Below are 15,028 nucleotides of genomic sequence, written 5' to 3' on the forward strand. Positions count from 1 at the left end.
CATTCCCAGTACCTCAAGTATCTGTCCAAATCCTTTGTTCTCTCCGACTAGAACCTAGCTTCCATTCATGGTATTATAGATCCTTGTCCTGCTTGGTTGTCGACCCATGTTAGTAACTTGGAATACTTGGCCCATGATTCTAGGCATCTGTCATTCACTATTTGCACTATGGCTACTGGTTTTTTCTTCAATAAATGTGCAGGGCAAGATAATTGTCCAGCTTCCCATCCGGTACTGGTGGCAACCTACCCATACACCAATAGCTGAGGCCTTTCCAAGCATCCTGGCTCTCATGACCTTGCAGTTATATCTAAACTATCCATCCTCTTCATCTCTACAATTTCTATTCATTCTCCAATCTGGGATGTATACATATGTTTTTTGCTTGTCCACCCCATCCCACCTTCCATTTTTTTTGTCTCCATATAAGTATCTTCATATGGAAATGTTCTTCTTGATTGCCATCATAAAGTAGCCCATTTTCCTTCAAATCACCCTCTGGTTGTACATGCTGCTGCAGGCAATCATGTCTTCGCTGCGTTCATTGCAAACAGGATTAGGGAACACACACAGCAGCTTTCATCTAACATTTTCTTTCTCACCTTCTTCATGTGCTGATACCATAGGTTATTTTTAAAATGAGCCGAATTATCATATACATTTATATCTTCATGATATTCCCCAATATCCCTTTTAAATTGAAATAAAGAGCAATAAAGAGCAGGAGGAAAATACAAATCATAACACAGAATTATATCACATTTATTACTCCATGAAAGCTCATTGACCTTTGTCACCTCCCCATCTTGTTTCAATTCTAAATGCATATATGACTCTATAATTCTTTATGGGTCACACTTTTAGATCAAGAACTGCAAGATGATTGCTATAATTATTCTGAAAATGATATAATTGTTTTTAGGATTTCCAAAAAACGTTACTATATTTACGTATCTTCTTACTAAAGCAGGATAAGACTGTAATATGTAAGTAAAAACAGCCTACAAGAATGTGTGTATTGGTATTGTAATGGATGACATAAAGTTGTCATGTGCTTCTCTTATTTCAGCTCTGACAGTTCAATTCATTGTTCCTTTAGCCTATCTAAAAAAAGTTCCAGGATAACTGCAAGTCTGTTTATTCCTTGTCAAATGGTGAATGATATTGGCCTCTGGTCTAAAGTGCTACTGTGCTCTTCATTTTCCTTGTCTTTAATCTTGGTAACTGAACGAGTCTGCATGCGTGGAACTTCTTCTCTTGCTTCACTGTCGGTAGTTGCTGGAGGGGGTCGGGGATTCTCCTTTATATTGTTTGAAGTTGTGTAAATGTGGCCAAGCTCTTCTTCCTTTTAACTTGGCAGCTGTAGGGGTAATTTCTTCCATCTCATATGGTCCTTCAAAGTGGGATGTGCTCCAAGTGCATACAAACATTTGTACCAGTACCTGGTACTCTGGTTATAGGCTGGGTTGTTTTAACACATCTTCTGCTTTGATAGGTTGATCGTCTTTGTCACTTCTCTTTGACCCCTCCCTTTGGTTCTTGACCTGTTGAGACATCAAAGAAACACTTGCAGTCATTGTTGTTAGATAATCATGCATCTACTCACCTAGCACCTTCACTACACTATGAGCTTCAGTCTTTAACCTAGTTGGAAGAGCAAGGGGTGTTCTCAACCGGCATCCAGTCACCAACTCATGAGGGTTTAGAGGGTGATCTGAGCCAGGCTGGTTTCTTCAGGAATATAAGGCAATGGGTAGGCAGTGTAGACATCCCTTTTTTAAAGTCATCTTTACTTTCGTATTCCTCTCCTTCAATAATCCATTTAATCATTCACAGACGCCATTCGCCTGTGGGTGATACATGGAAGAAAACCTATGATTAATGCCTAATAGAAGAACAATGTGTTTGAATCGTTATTTTACAAAATGCAGTCCATTGTCAGATCACAAATCCTTGCACACACCCCATCTAGGGCACACTTCACGTACAAGGAACTTGGCACCGCATGTAGCATCAGGGTTTGTTCATGGACCTGCCGCGATCCATCTAGAAAAAAGACATACCATGACCTGCATATATCTGTAGCCGTTGCATGTCTGAAACATGTCCAAATAATCTATATGTAGATGCTGACATTGGACATTGGATCTAGGAATTGCTCCTCTCACTGTTTGCAAAGTGTGACCTGCAGTACATTTCTGGCACACAATGCAATTTCGATAAACTGTGCCAAATGTTCTAACAGGTTTGTAGAGAACCACTCTACTGCAATTGTAACAGCTACACTCTCTTAAGACACATGCAGAAGGTAGTGGAGCTACTCTATTCCAATTGTAACAGCTACACTCTCTTAAGACACATGCACAGGGTAGTGGAGCTACTCCAGTGCTACCCTCAATATGGTAGAGGCATAACTGGATTTCCAGTGCTACCCTGTCTCCAAATTGCCTCATTGGGGGATACAAAACAGCCCCACTTTTTCCATAAATCATTCTCTTCATGCGGTGCTTAACCTTGTATTTCAATTAACCGGAAAATTGACAGCATATTAAATCCTTCCTTTATCAACATGCATCGTCCTGTCATCTGTTTTAGACTTTTTATTTCAAACTTAATAATGGTTGGGAAATAGGCAGCCTTTTTGTCTTTTAAGTCTGTGGCTTTGTTTACATGAGGAATAATGTCTTCTCTTTTAGTATTCGTTGAACATTGTACGACTGCTAGAGTCAATGGGAGTCTTAATACCTCAAAATGTTTATCCTACATGGCCACGTGTTGCACTCCGTCTGCACGGAGGAAGCCCCTCCTTTTCAAGCATGATAAACCTGGGTGAACAGTTGACATCATGTCGGTGGAGTCAGAGTACACCGTCACTTCCTTATCTTCAAAACTCTGAAGTGTGGCGATAAGCGCAACTAATGCTGAAACTTGTGCTGAGTAATGCAAAGGCAATCTCACGCTTGTTACTGCCTCCAGTTGACGATCTTGGTTCAGCTTTACTACCGCTGATCCAGTATGCCGTTCACCAGTCGTATGGTCAATTTTTGAACAACCATTAATAAAGAGAACTTCCCCCTCCCAAGAGCATTTACTCTAGCTTGGGGAATATCATCATAATGTTCAGTGTATGTTGTGCTATCATGTACATAATCATCCTCCCCTACTGGTTTAGCTATGAACGTTGTAGGATTCACTGTCTTGTACCTGCCAATTTTAATTGCAGGATTCAATATAATTTCCTTGTATCCTCTAGCTCTTTGTATGGCCAATGTACTTTTAGGTTTTTCTAAAATCGCAAATAATTCATGCTCTACAAATAGTGTTACTGAACACCCCATTGTTATACTTGAAGCTTTTTTGATCACGAATGCAGCAGCAGCTAAAGACTGCTCCCTGGTATAATGCCCTTTCATAACTGGATATAAAATCCCACTATAGTAGGCCAATGGTTTGTGTCCATGTCTAATGTCATTTTTCGGTGCGAGGACTGCTATCATGACTTCTCCATTTCAATGGGAAAATAAGAAACATTCTTCATGATAATCTGGAATTCCCAACACAGGGGCCTTCAGTCAACTCATCTGTCCATATAATTTTGCTCTTTCCCACCTGTGAGTCTGTAAGCCATTCTAAAAGTGGTTGAATATATGTACTTTAATCAAAAACCCAGGCCCCACAATAGTTACATAGGCCTACACATTGTTGCATTTCCCTCACTGTTTTAGGTTCTAAGGTTTTATAACTGCTTCTGCTCACTCAGGTGTCAATTTCCTTCTTTCATGAGAGATCAACTGTCCTATATACAAGACCTCTTCCTGACAGTATTGTAGGTTCTCTTTGTCCACGTTACATCCTTACTCTGAGAGTATAGTCATGAGCTTAACTGAATCTTCTCTGCATCTTTTGCTTGTCTCGCTACACACCAAAATGTCATCCACGTATTGGACTATTGCACTCCGAGCTAGACATGACCTAAATCCATCGGAAGGACTCTATTAAAGATTGAAATGACTCACAGTATCCCTGGGTCAAACAAATATGTTTCATGTGAATATTTCTATATGAATAGGAAGTCAAATCCTGTGAGTCTTTGTGAAGGGCAATTGAAAAGAACACGTTTTTAAAATCTATGACTGTTATTTAGCCTTAAATGGGATGTGCCCCAATATTGTTGAAGGCTTTGGAACCCAGGGAAACTCAGATTTGACTATATATTTTAGTGTTGATAATGATGATGTGCACGGGTATGGAAGACTCCGCTCCTGCAACATATCTAATGTTTTTTTAAATGTATCCTTTCAACCACTTTGTATTCATTTTTTTGCCTGTTTGTTTACTTTACAGTATTTTTTTTTTGTCAAATAAATACATTTACTAAGAAGTACTCAACACCATCAAGATGTTCTATCACCTTGCTACACCCGCATCAACTGACAACTGTTTTGTGCATTGCCTGATTTTTTGGATGCTTTTAGCCGAAACATATGTCGACTTTCACAAATAGAAACCTAAGACATCTAATAGGTTTTTCTTTCATTAGAGCTTGTTAAATCAAACAGCACTCTACTCTTAAAATGTTTGATGTTGAACCCCTAGTGCCCATATAGTACTACGTGTCACGTACTAACCCCACACATTTTGTTTAGCTTTGTAAATATTTCAGCATTTGCTGTAATCACGTTTAGATGTATTGTGAATAATGTTCTCCATTTTTCTAAGTGGAATTTTTAGATTAGCTTTATCATGAAGACAAATAAAATTATTTTCTTTACTATCTAGTGGTTGTTTTTTTAGGTGCTTTTTGTTATATGTTTCTCCATTGGCACAGTATTGAGTGTCATTATGACACCCATACACCCATAAATAAGTGTTGCAACAGCTTTTGTCTTCCTACAAAAGGCATATTATTTACCTGAGTGTGGCTGGAAGAGATAGGGTTACCATCCCCTTCACTTGTTTTTCTCATAGATATATATTTTAGGGGCAAAGATCCCGTATAAATATGCATGACCCCTCCCTGTATATTTTCTCACTGTGTACACAGCCGTGTTACCTGGAGAATTGGATAGTACTAATATTCCTTGCTTCATCAAAGTGGAGATGGTCTCAAATAAACCTTCATCGCCTCTGTGGACATGGGGTATTGCTTTGCATGTCGCAAAGATGGCCCTGGTTAAAGTTTGATTTTCGCTGCTCCTACTCCTTTCAATAGACCTATGCCATATGTACTTGTGGTCCATAAAATATTTGGTATGCTCTCCAAATCTTCCTGAAAAAATATGGTTTCTTTTTTACCAGTGCCATCCTCTGTGGTATTCCTCTATTCTGTACTTTAATCCAATAAGTGATATTTATGAACAATACAAATTCATCATCTGAGTACTCATCCTTAAACAACTCTGTGTATGTCAAATCTGTCAGCCTGTATCCTTCACTGAGGGCTATTACTGTTCTCCATCCTCTTCCTCATCATCTGTCCAATGAAGAACCACCCTTTCTTCTCTGGCCAATGCTGCTTCTAACTCCAAGGAGATAATCTGTCCTTCTTCATCATCCATAGGGATTTCTGGTCTAAGCAAAAAACCATCAGGTATTCTTAACAGTCTTCCTATCAATCTGGGTAACCAAGATAATACCACTAGCGTAACTGGGGCCCCCACAGACTCTGCGGTGTGGGGGCCCCATCCATGTCCTGGGAGGGGCACCTCACATTAAACATTTTTGTTATTTTTTACAAATTCTTTTTTTTTTTAAACAGAAGAAAAGTTTCTTTTCGGAGTACCCTGCCTTCATAAAGATTCTTTTTACAGAAATAATTTCTTTATGAAGGCAGAGTGATAAAAAAAAAGATTCTATTTCTTTATGAAGTCCGAGGGCTCTGCCACCTCATTTTGTGGAAGACTAAAGGCTAGTGGCCTCGAAGACATGAGGTGGGGAGCCCTATGACTTCAAAAAGGAAAAAGGGCCTCATTACGAGGTTGGCGGTAACCCGCTGGTGTGACCGGTGGGTTGGCACTGACCTCGTAACACCATTTCCGACACTGAGCTTCCCCGTGCTACCAGGACAGTACAAGTCCCAACGGACCAGGAAGCTAGGAGCCAGAAAATGTTAGTCCCCATGGGTTCACTGAAGCCCGTCGCTAACGGTGCCGGTGCTTCTGTGATGAGTCTGCCTACTGAGGCCTTTGCGCCTGCCAGGGTAAGACCTGTCAGGTGCAGCAGCCCCAGCAGGCAGATTCTGTGTGTGGCGATTCGGAAACAAGGGTGCTGGCAACTCATAATGAGGCCCATTGTTTCAGTTTGAAGTCTCTCTGTTCTGATTTGGGCCTTTAACAGAAATAATTTCTTTATGAAGTTAGAGTGACTTCAAAAAGACGCCATTTAATTTTGAAGTAATGGGACTCCCCTCCACCCCATGACACGGGGGGCCTCCCGATCCTCTGCAGATGACGGGAACAAGCATTCCTGGCTCCTGCAGGGAGTTGAAGGTCTTGTTCCATGGTTTGTAGGTCAGCCAGGTCGAGTCAATATGAGACTGAATCCCAGTCAGATCAATTGTGCTGTGCCACTGCTTGTGTTTAATGCCATGATTATTTATTGGTAATCTCATTACTTGTATTCCCATTTTTCCTCATCCCAGTACTTGTGTATGCGGCACTTTGCCTCATACACAAGTACTGGGATGAGGTAGTGGGACATGGAGGTAATGGGCGCTTAGTTACCTGTAATCTTCATTACTTTCAGGCCCACTCTTCCTTGTCCTTTTACTTACCTATGAGGGAAGGTGCCTCATACATCAGCACTGGGACAGGAAAAAGAGGGACGTGGAGGTAATTCTGGGCCGATGTGCTGAGTTTGGGGGTTGGAAAGGGAATGCGTGGGGGGCAGGGATTGTGGGATAAATCATAAAGGCAATCCATCTCCAGGCTAAGCAGGCATGATATGTGGTATTACTGGCTAGAGAGGCATTTTGGTGCAGCCAGTCTAGTCATTTAGTTTGGCTTCACTTTCTTTAACTGGGCATCTCTGATAAAGCAGTTCTGTGTAATTACCTGGCTAGACTGGCATTTGGTTCCTGCCAATCTTGCAATTTCTTACTGTGGCATTATATATTTTTCTGGGCATCAGTGATAAAACAACCTTGATAAGTGTTATTGCTTTGACTGCCACTTTGAGGCAACCAGTTTAGGTATGTCTAAATGTGGCCTGGCATGCTTTACTGTAATATGTTATTACATATCTAGACTGGCCTACATTGTACAGCCAGTTGAACATGTTTTCATTGTGGCATGGCATTTTTAATAGCAAAGCCTTCAATGAATGAAAGCATTAATGTTCCTGTGCACTGTTGGTGACTTGCATGTATTGGATGTTTGGACTGGTGTTACCCTACCAAAATATTTTCTCAGAAAGTGTGCTGTATAATGCATTAAAACACACACATGGTGGAAACATTGAGGCCTTCCAAGATCTGGTTATAAAATGACCTCAAGAAGTTTAGAAAAACTAAAATTGACATTTCTAATAACTTAACTCGTCGAGAGCAGGAGATTCTATCCAGCATGAGAACATTGGAAGATTACATCATTAAACCTTCTGATAAAGGTACTAACATTGTCATAATGAATCGGTCAGATTACATTATTGAAGCTAATAGACAACTGAAGGATCCCAAATGCTATAGGTTGCTGTATATGGACCCAACCGTAGAAATGCACGATAAACTCTTTGAGCTTGATGAAATGGAAGGAGAAAGGCCTATTGGAAGAAGACATGTGTAACTATCTGCACCCCAAGTTTCCAATGATGCCCACAATTTACTTCTTGCCAAAAGTCCACAAAAATAAAACACGACCACCAGGGAGACCCATAGTGACTTTATGTGGGGCACTGCTTGAAAATGTGTCAAAACTAGTAGATGAAACATTGATAACATTTGTTACCAGCTTACCGTCATATTTACAAGACACAAAGGATTTCCTTAATAAAATTGATGGCATACCCTGGAAAAAAACGTACCTACTACCAACATTAGATGTGGTCTCTCTATACACTTCAACTAAACACGGAGATGGACTGAAGTCTTGTGAGTATTTCTTAAAAACCAGATCATTGAATTACTTGGAACATGGTAAGATGATTTTAGAGATGATCAACCTTTGCTTAACGAATAACAGTTTTTTATTTGACAACAACTTTTATACCCAGTTGCAAGGAACAGCCATGGGGACAACGTTTGCTCCCATATACGCAAATCTAACGATGGGATGGTGGGAGAAGTTTGCAGTGTGGGTCCCATTAAAAAGTCACCAAACGGACAAAGTGATCCTGTGGCTACGTTACATAGACAATCTTTTTGTAATTTGGGACAGACCAACAGACGAATGGTTGGAGTTTGTTAAGTCACTTAACATAAACAAATACAATCTTCAGTTCACTGAGTGCCACAGTAAGACCACCATTGTCTATTTACATATACTTGTAACTGTGGCACAGGATGGTCTAGTGACTGAACTGTATCGTAAACCTACTAGATCCAACACACCACTGCATGCCAAAAGCAACCACCCCACAGCTTTAAAGTAGAGCATCCCCTACAGTGAATTTATCCGCATTAGACGGAACTGTTCCCAACTGGAAACCTATGACAAGGAATGTAGAATTATGGCCCTGAGGTTTCAACAAAGAGGCTATCCAAAAAAGTGTTGGAGAGAGCGTATCTTAAAGCACGACAAAAGGATCGCTCTATCCTATTGATGCCCACGGTCCAAATTGAAACGGAGATGGAAGAAACAGATTGTCACGCCACGTTGGAGACCGGGGTCCGCCGCGCCCGCTCTCCCCGTCACCTCCTGGCGAGTCTACCCGCGCTTCCGTGCCTGGGGGTTCGCCAGAGGGAGAGCGTTGGGTGTCGGGGCCGGAGGGCCACGGCGCATGCGCGGGAGACCTCTGTCTCGGTTCCGCGCATGCGCCGTGGACTGGGCTCGAGTCCTAGGAAGGGCTTGCCTTCCAGGACTAGCTTTGAGTACGCCGGCGCCCGGAGGTGAAGCGGCTTGCGTTTCAAGCCTCACGGGCGCCGGCGACCCATAAAAGGAGCCGCAGATCAAGGCAAGCCGCGTCTCAACGCGGTTTGCTTCGTTCTGTGAGCATTCCTACCTGGGCTGCCTGCTACTTACCTGAGCCCACCCTGGGCTGCCTGCAACTTACCTGAGTCCACTCTGGGCTGCCTGCTACTCATCTGAGTTCCTCCCTGGGCCTGCCAGCTTACCTTACCTGGGATCTCCCTGGGCCTGCCAGCATACCTTACTTGGGATCTCCCTGGGCCTGCCAGCATACCTTACCTGGGATCTCCCTGAGCCTGCCAGCATACCTTACCTGGGATCTCCCTGGGCCTGCCAGCATACCTTACCTGGGTTCTCCCTGGGCCTGCCAGCATACCTTACCTGGGTTCTCCCTGGGCCTGCCAGCATACTTTACCTGGGTTCTCCCTGGGCCTGCCAGCATACTCTACCTGGGTTCCCCTGGCTCGGCCAGCAACTTACCAGACTCAACTCAGGGCCTGCCGACATACTTTTACCTGGATCTCCCTGGGCCTGCCAGCATACACTTACCGGGGTCCCCTGTGATTGCTGCCCTAGGGTTACCTTTCGGTCCCTTTCAGTTTGGTCACCTGTTCCAGCCTGGTTCCTTCGATTCCTGTCCGGCCTTACCCTCTACATCCGTTCCTGTGGACTAAGAATATATCTGCCACGCCGGAATCATTGACCTCCGCTTCAGTTCACATGCTTTTGGACTTGATTCCATCGGACTCCATCCTTGCCCGTGATCGGCAACAAGACTGTAGCCTCTCCTGTCTGTGCTTGCACAGTCCCTTCGTCACGTTAATCTGGGGAGTGCTTTCCGTGACATTGGGAATCGGCCCATCCTCCACCCAGTATCAGTTTTGGGTGGCGAAGAGGCTGGTCTCTCGTGCCACAAGCTCGTCTTTCGACTGGTTCCAGACTGGCGACCTTGGCAAGATCAAAGACCAAGAAACCAGGTACACAGCCCTCTCATGCTTCCCAACTTGACAGATTGAGACGCCTGCCTTCAGACATGGAGATGGAGGATTCGCAAGACCTGCGGAACGAGTTACAAGCACTCAGGGCTGAGATGGCCGCCTTGCGTCAGGAGAATCAGACGTTACGTCAAATGATAACCCAAGGAGCAATGAGTACTTCACAGGTGGAGGATTCTTTGGCTCATACAACACCAATCAAGTTTGATGGAGACCCTAGACGGGTGGCGGAGTTTTGTAACCACTGCCGAATCCATTTTCTTTTCAGATCGACTCATTTCAACAATGATAAGGCCAAGATCGGGTACATCTTGGAGAACTTAACTGGGAATGCTTTAGCCTGGGCAACTCCTTTTGTGGTTTCAAACAGTCCTATTTTGAATGACTTTGCAGCCTTTGAAAAGGCATTCCTGGAGGTGTTCCAAACGCCAAATCTGGCCTCTGCTGCACAGAATCAACTGATGGATATCAAACAGGGAAGCGCCGACATCATAACCTATATCAGCCGCTTCTGACTATTAGCAACCGATTCTAAGTGGCCTGATATCACGCAGAAGACTCTGTTTCGCCGAGGCTTGAGAGAGGAGTAAAATGACGAGTTACTCCATATCCCCGAACCAGAGAGTCTCCAACACATGATTGATCAGGTGCTCCGCATTGACCAGAGGCTAGCCGAGCGGAAGGCAGAAAGACGTCGGCTCGAAAGAAGCAATCCCAGAATGACCAGTTTACCCGCCGGATCGTTCGGTCCTACTGAATCAGGATCAGAGCGAATGCAGTTGGGAGCCATGAGAGGTCCATTGTCTGAGGAAGAAAAGAAACAGAGAAGAACATTACGCCTATGTCTTTATTGTGGAGCTGCCGGGCATTATCTGGGTACTTGTCCTTTACGTCCACTGAAGAAGAAGGCGGGAAACTAAAAGACCTGTCGTGTATTGGAAGGGCAGTGACAGGTCCTATTCCATCTTCAGACCTTTCCACATTTTGTTCTATACTTCTTCCCATGCAACCTGCGGTATTACAGACCTTGAAGATCCGAATCAAGTTGCCTGACAAGAATCTGGAAGTGTTTGGGCTGTTGGACAGCGGAGCTTCCGGCAATTACATCGACGAGGCTTTTGCCTCCAGTCACAAGATTCCGCTCTTGTCTAGAAACACCGCCCTACCCGTAGAGGTCATTGACGGGACTCCTTTGTCCTCCGGGCCCGTCCGACAGTTTACAGTGGGTCTAACTCTCCAGATCGCTGGTCATTCTGAGGAACTCGCCTTGGATGTTATCAAGTCTCCTACCTACAAGGTGGTCCTGGGGTTACCTTGGCTACAACACCATAACCCGGTTATAGATTGGAGAACACAGACCTTGACCTTTTCCTCCGCAGTTTGCGCCCAGAAGTGCAAATTATCAGCTCCTAACCAGGTTTTCTCAACCGCCCTGGAAACATATGGCAGTGGGGTCCGTCTTTGTTCCACTTCTCTGATCCCGCAGGAGTACGCCGGCTTTGAACAGGTATTCTCTGAACCAGGCGACATACCTCTTCCGCCACATCGTTCATTCGACTGCTCCATCGAGTTGTTGCCGGACTGTGTCATTCCCCATGGGAAACTGTATGTTTTAACCCGGGACGAAAGACAAGTACTTCAGGATTACTTGTCAGATTGCTTGCAGAAAGGATACATCGTTCCGTCCAAGTCACCCGCAGGATTTCCCATGTTTTTTGTGAAGAAGAAGGAAAGCACCTTGAGACCCTGTGTAGATTACCGGCAACTAAATGACATAACTGCAAAGGACCGTTATCCATTACCATTGATTCGCAGTATCCTAGAAATTTTACACACAGCTCGGATCTTCACCAAACTGGACTTACGCGGGGCCTACCACTTGGTCCGTATCAAGAGTGGAGATGAATGGAAAACAGCTTTCAAGACACCTTTTGGGCATTATGAATATAGAGTCATGCCATTCGCTCTATGCAATGCCCCCGCTATCTTCCAACGGTTTATGGATAACATCTTTGGTGATCTAATTGGTTTGTCAGTCTGGGTGTATTTGGATGATATCCTGGTTTTTTCCAAATCCTTTGAAGAGCATGTGGAACACGTTCGGGAGGTCCTTCGCCGTTTGTCCTGTAATCATCTATTCGCAAAGGTGGAGAAATGCTGCTTTCATCAGCCTAGTATTGAGTTTTTGGGATTTGTGATTAACCAAGATGGGATAGAGATGGATCCTAAGAAGGTGCAAGCCATACAAGAGTGGAAACCACCCCACGACGTGAAATCTCTTCTTTGCTTTCTGGGATTTGCCAATTTCTACAGGTGCTTTATTCCACAGTTTTCTCAGATCTCAGCGCCCCTCACCAGGCTGACCAGCAGTAAAGTGGTTTTCAAGTGGGATTCCTTTGCATCTCAGGCTTTTGACACCTTGAAGTCAGTTTTTATGGCCGTCCCGATTCTGCGCCATCCACAGGATGATCTACCCTACATTGTGGAGGCCGACGCTTCCAACTTTGCTGTCGGAGCTGTTCTCCTATAGAAAGATCCAGCGACGTCAGTAGAACATCCAGTAGCCTATTTCTCTCGTAAATTGAATCCCAGCGAGAGAAATTACGCGGTTATTGAAAAGAAACTGTTGGCTATTAAGACCGCTTTTGAGGAATGGAGACATCATCTACTCGGAGCTCGCTTTTCTGTGGTAGTTCGGACTGATCATCGCAACTTGCAGTACCTACGCTCCTTGCAATGTCGAATGCCTCGTCAAGCCAGGTGGGCCTTCTTCTTCTCTCCGTTTGTGTTTCATGTCACTTACGTTCCGGGAACCTCCAACCTGAAAGCAGATGCTCTCTCCCGATCCCTGGAGAAAGAGGTAGAGACGGCATGTCCGGATCAGCCACTGATTTCCCCTCAGCATTTCTTACTGACTTTGTCACCTCACCTTGAGTCAATCGCTGACGCCACCCGGACGGATCCTGAAAGGTCGGCCCTTCTTAGGCATCGGTCAGTGTACGAACTTGATGGGCTTTTGTTTTTCCGGAAAAGGTTGTACATTCCTAAGGGAACAATCCGAGATAGCATATTGCATGGATTTCACGATTCACCTATCAGAGGTCATCGAGGAATGAGAGCTACACGAGAATTGATATCCCGACAGTTTTGGTGGCCTGGATGGGCTACCGAAGTTCAGAAGTACGTCGAAAGCTGTCCTGTTTGTGCCCAGTGCAAAATTCCAAGAAGACGGCCGTTGGGATTGCTGGTACCTACTGAAGTGGCACCTTACCCATGGCATACCATCACCACGGGCTTCATTGTGGATCTGCCTCCCTCCGAAGGGTTTACCTGCATAATGGTTGTTGTGGATGGTTTCACCAAACTAGCTCATTTCATTCCATTTAACAAGATTCCTACGGCTACCCAAATGGCTTCAGCGTTTTTACATGAAATCTATCCGTTGCATGGCCTTCCGGAAAAGATCATTTCAGATCGCGGTTCCCAGTTCATCTCTTCTTTTTGGAGCAAGGTGTGCGGCCATCTAGGAATTCGTAGAGCTCTAAGCTCGGGTTATCACCCACAGACCAATGGGCTCACCGAAAGGACTAATCAGACGTTGGAGGAGTACCTCCGCTGTTTTGCTAACGCTACTCAGTCCAACTGGAAGGCTGGGTTAGACCTTGCTGAGGTATCCTACAATAATACTGTTCATGCCTCCATTGGGGTCAGTCCGTTCTTCTGCTCAACTGGCCAACATCCCAAATTGATGCCCTTCCATCCCGTACCCGCCAGTACTGTTCCATCCGCTGATGCCCTGGTCTCAAGCATCCAACAGCAACAGGAATTGGCATGCAAGATCCTGAGAGAAACCAAGGATCGGATGAAGGCTCAGGCGGACAGGAAGAGGAGTGTGGAACCAGATTTTCAAGTCGGGGACAAGGTTTGGTTATCCTCTAGGAACCTGCCGCTTCGCAATTTGCCTGTCAAACTGGCTCCCCATTATTTTGGTCCATTCACTATTACCAAGCGGCTGTCCTCAGTAGCGTTCCGTCTCCAGTTACTCCCTTCTTGGCATGTACACCCAGTTTTCCATGTCTCCTTGTTGAAGCCCTATGTTGTCGATACCTACGGTCGCACCTGCCCTCGACCAACCTCAGTCATAGTGCACGGCGTCCCGGAATTTGAGGTTCAGGAGATCTGTGATGCTTGTTATCGCAGGGGGGTGCTCCACTATTTGGTGGATTAGAAAGGGTACCCGGCTTGTGATCGTACTTGGGAACCACACCGGCATGTGCATGCTCCCCGCTTGGTGCGTGAGTTCTATAGGCAGTTTCCTTGGAAACCCGGGGCCCAGGGCCTTCCTGGGAGGGGGCATAGTGTCACGCCACGTTGGAGATTGGGGTCCGCCGCACCCGCTCTCCCCGTCACCTCCTGGCGAGTCTACCCACGCTTCCGCACCTGGGGGCTCGCCAGAGGGAGAGCGTTGGGTGTCGGGGCCGGAGGGCACGGCGCATGCGCGGGAGACCTCTGTCTTGGTTCCGCGCATGCGCCGTGGACTGGGCTCGAGTCCTAGGAAGGGCTTGCCTTCCAGGACTCGCTTTGAGTACGCCGGCGCCCGGAGGTGAAGCGGCTTGCGTTTCAAGCCTTACGGGCGCCGGAGACCCATAAAAGGAGCCGCAGATCAAGGCAAGCCGCGTCTCAACGCGATTTGCTTCGTTCTGTGAGCATTCCTACCTGGGCTGCCTGCTACTTACCTGAGCCCACCCTGGGCTGCCTGCAACTTACCTGAGTCCACTCTGGGCTGCCTGCTACTCATCTGAGTTCCTCCCTGGGCCTGCCAGCTTACCTTACCCGGGATCTCCCTGGGCCTGCCAGCATACCTTACCTGGGATCTCCCTGGGCCTGCCAGCATACCTTACCTGGGATCTCAGTGAGCCTGCCAGCATACCTTACCTGGGATCTCCCTGGGCCTGCCAGCATACCTTACCT

The 15,028-nt window shown here is 45.5% G+C and overlaps 1 long non-coding RNA gene across 2 annotated transcripts in view; it reads right to left on the reverse strand.

Moving 5' to 3' along the window:
- Positions 1-15,028, reverse strand: part of LOC138573730 (uncharacterized) — a 544,146-nt gene that overhangs the window by 482,852 nt on the left and 46,266 nt on the right. The window lies entirely within an intron of this gene.

Source organism: Ambystoma mexicanum, chromosome 1p, assembly GCF_040938575.1.
Source record: "Ambystoma mexicanum isolate Mex_15411 chromosome 1p, UKY_AmexF1_1, whole genome shotgun sequence".
In the NCBI taxonomy this organism is placed as follows: domain Eukaryota; kingdom Metazoa; phylum Chordata; class Amphibia; order Caudata; family Ambystomatidae; genus Ambystoma; species Ambystoma mexicanum.